Below are 4,080 nucleotides of genomic sequence, written 5' to 3' on the forward strand. Positions count from 1 at the left end.
ATGGATGGACCTTGAGATAATCACGCTAAGCGAAATAAGCTGACAAAAAAAGTTGAAAATTACATGATATCACTTATATGTGAGATATAAACCTAAAAGCAACAAATGAACAGGACAAACAAACAAAGACTCATAGACATGGATAACAGACTAGTGGTTACCAGAGTATAGGGGATGGGGTAAAGGGGGAGGTAGATGGGGAAAGAGAGGTGAACGCACAGTGTAAATATATATATATGTTTTATTGTTAAAATGTACAGCTGAAACTTATTGGATTTTGTTAACCAAAGCCACCATGAAGAAATAAATTTAAAAAATAAATAAATAAAAGCAACAATCTAAACTACAGTTTTTTAACAGGAAAGCTATTGACATATAAGGTAAGATTATTCTTTTCTTGAAAAAGAGGCAACTGTCCTGTGCATTACAGGATGTTTAGAAGTATCCTGGCCTCTAGTCATTAGATGCCAATAACACTCCTCCATCCCGGTTCTGACAAGAAAAGGTATCTCCAAATGTTTCTTAATATTCCCTGAACAGAAAATCTTTCCCACTGAAAACCATAGCTAAGCAATATCCTCAAATTATGTTAAAAATTTGTAAATTTTATATTTTTATTCAAATCTGCTTTATCTGTACAGTTCAGATATGTATATTTATTTAGGCCCTCGATACTTTTGCTTATTTCACTGTTCTTTTCTCCATTTATTTGTCGTACAAGATAAAATTTGTTTACTGAATGATGAAATGTTAAGAGGGTTTATAAACTGGACTGACTAATTGTCACAACTATTCTACCTTTATATAAAACATAAAAACAAGAACAAGTATCTTCCTCTTTTTTAAAGTTCATGTTATGCCACTTAGATTGATAAAAGACCTATATTAGTATCTGTCTGTGCTAACCAAAAGAAATCCTGAGAGGATTTTCACTCTTACCAAAAAGAAAAAAAAAAAAAAAAAAAAGACAAAAAGCAAAAATAGCATTGTTTGTTTTACAGCAGCCATTATAGAAGCAGCACACATCCTAGCAGTAGGAGTGGCACCTCCAATTTATTTTATGCAACCATTAGCAAGATGGCATTAAAAAAGTTCAAGAGAGCTGATAATGGTGTTATGTTTAGAATAAAACTCGATGTAATTAAGTGTTTCGATCATGGAGAAGGAAGTAAAGACATTGTGTATATGTTGAATTTGGGGTTTGGGAAGCTTAATTTTTCTCCTTATAAATGAATAATAATTACTTTTTTTTTGTTTGTTTTATGCTAGTTTGGCTTACAAAAGCTTTCATAGGAATGCTCTACTTTTGAATAGTGGGAAAACCTGAACAAGAATTTTGGGAATATATGCACTAATGGTAGCAATAGAATTTATGTTAACACCGTCATTGCTGGTGGACTGAATTAAATAGGAATCAGTTCCTAAGATAAACATATCTTTTTGGAATCATTTAAAATATTTTACCCTCCACAAAGTGAAAGCATTTATTCTACAGGTAAATGTTGAAATTGAAACTTAGTAATCTCCTCATAATATAACCTCTAAAAATTCTAAATTATATTTATAATGTTGCATAATGGAGCACATTTTATTATTCACAGACCAACTTTGTGATGATTAATAACAAAGATATTATTATATTAGCTTGTACTCCTTAAATTTCACAGATAGAGTTATCTAAGAAGAACATTATTTATATGGTCAGGTTTTCTACGGTATTCATGCCAAAGAAAAATTTTCTTAAAGATACCCATTGAAGTGAAAGGAATAACAACTTTTCATAAGCAATCTAAGCAGTAAATATATCATTCTTAATTTGGTATAATTCCAGTATACATAAAAAAACTCTATATTTGAGAGAAAGTAATATTCTTTCATATAAATTACAGAAACATAATTTTGAGATTATTCAGAAACATTAGTCCTAACATATTTAAGAGATAAGTATTAAATTTAATTCAAAAAATTAAAATAATATTTGCTAGTAATATAATGTCACTAAACTATTATCTATTTATTATTTTCATTATTATAATGTTAAAGACTCAGTGGAGAATATTTTTCTAGATGATCTTTTCGATCTAGTTATTAAAATGAAAGTAAGAATTTGGTTGATCAATACCACTTTATTTTTATTATCTAAATAGTTGATTATTCTACGACCATGCTGCTCTGAACAAGCCCGATCCTGTCTGATTTTGGAAGCTAAGCAGGGTTGGGCCTGGTTAGTACTTGGATGGGAGACCACCTAGGAAGACCAAGTGCTGTAGGGGTAAAAAAAAATAAGGGATTGTAATCTGGGGGCACCCAAGGGGTTCCTCCCCAAAAAAAAAAAAAAAAAAAAAAAAGTTGATTATTATTTACCTTTCAGTATTGCATTCAGTTTTTGGTGATCTCTTTGTGATCAGATGAACCTCTGGTTAGTGTGAATAATAGACCAAAAGTCTATTAATTTATGACATTCCACTGACATTTAAGGGAGAGCTATCCCTGAGATAGTGAATAAAGTGCCAATCTGGTAGATTCTGATTAGGATAGAAAGAAAAACTAGAGATGGGGAGGGGCCAGTGAGCACCTAAAATAGGGTACTCACAAAGGGTTGTGCTGAAAATTATAGATGAACTTTACTTATAGTATGATTTTCTATAGTCAGCTCAATAACCAGGTCATAATGTCTCATAATTCTCCAAAGATCAAATGTTTAAACCCTAATTGTATTTGTGGTTATGATATGAAAAGTGTTCTACTAAGGATCTCCAGTGTAGCATCCCTCTCCTTTTTAAAAACCACAAATACAAAGATTTATATGTGTGTACATATGTACACATTCACCACTTATGTGTTTAGACATTCATTTATCCTCTGTTTATCTGGTGGTCCATCCAACTATAATTTGATCCGTCCTAATGTAGTTGCTTATATAGGGCAACTTGGGGAAGGTCTAGGAGGAGTTTAGGTAACAGGTAAGACATGATAGTGTTGGTGGGCATAGAAGCATAAAGGAATTTATTTCCTAGAATTATGCTAAAAACTGAATTGTGCCCTCCCCCCAAAAATTCATATGTTGAAGCTCTAAACTCGAATGTAACTCTATTTAGATATAGGGCTTTTAGGAGATACTTAAGGTTAAATGAGATTATAAGGGCGGGGTCCTAATCTAACAGGATTTGTAGTCTTAAAAGAGGAAAGAGAGATCTCTCCTCTCTCTCTCTCTCTCTCTCTCTCTCTCTCTCTCTCTCTCTGCAATAAAATGACCATCCGCAATCCAATGAAAGTGTTCTCTTACCAAAACCCAACCATGCTGGCACCGTGATCTCAGACTGCTAACTTCCAGAGCTATGTGGGAAAATAATCTGTCATTTAAGTCACTCAGTCTGTGGTATGTTGTTATGGCAACCCTTGTCAATCTGTTTTTCTCGACCCGAAATTACAAATTACAATCTATAGGGCTACATTACCTATTTCCTCATTGCATCTCATTGGATTCCCCTATTCAGTAGTAGAGACCAAGTTATCCATTTTTTTTTTACTTCACTTATTTTTTTAATGGTTTTTCCTCTGCTTTGCATCAGAAGACTTTGATGCTGAAGAAGAGTAACTAATCAGAATTTTAACTGCTCCTCGAATTAGCTTAGGTACACCAAGTTCTGATACATTTACTTTTTACATCTATAAACCAGAGAAAATAAGTTCTCTAATAGAAATTCTGACAGATATTTAACTATAGAACTATTAATTCTGACACTATAATTGCAGGTAAGGTTATATTAAAGTAAAACTTCATTTATGAAGTGCCAAGCAAAAAGTTTTATGAATTAGATTACTGCTTATGCACTTTACTGGCAATCAGTTCTGCTGACAACAAAGCTGAATGACAGTAAGCTTCTTAGTTTAGGAAACCAAATATGACAAGGGACTTTTCTTTAGAAAATGAGATAGGCACTCTCTCTCCTTTATCCCTTTTATCTACTTTCTGACAGTTTAAAAGGACAGAGTGGAAAAAGGCTTGTTGTATTACTAAGTTAGCTTTTGGTTTTGATTTGCTGAGAAAGAGAAATCAATGTATAAAGTACTTTCTTA

General features: G+C 32.5%; 1 pseudogene; it reads left to right on the forward strand.

The window, feature by feature from the left end:
• The first annotated feature begins 2,154 nt into the window (after nt 1–2,154).
• Nucleotides 2,155–2,273, forward strand: LOC112471770 (annotated as a pseudogene).
• Nucleotides 2,274–4,080: the final 1,807 nt, after the last annotated feature.

Source organism: Pteropus alecto, unplaced genomic scaffold (genome assembly GCF_000325575.1).
Source record: "Pteropus alecto unplaced genomic scaffold, ASM32557v1 scaffold231, whole genome shotgun sequence".
Classification (NCBI taxonomy): Eukaryota; Metazoa; Chordata; class Mammalia; order Chiroptera; family Pteropodidae; genus Pteropus; species Pteropus alecto.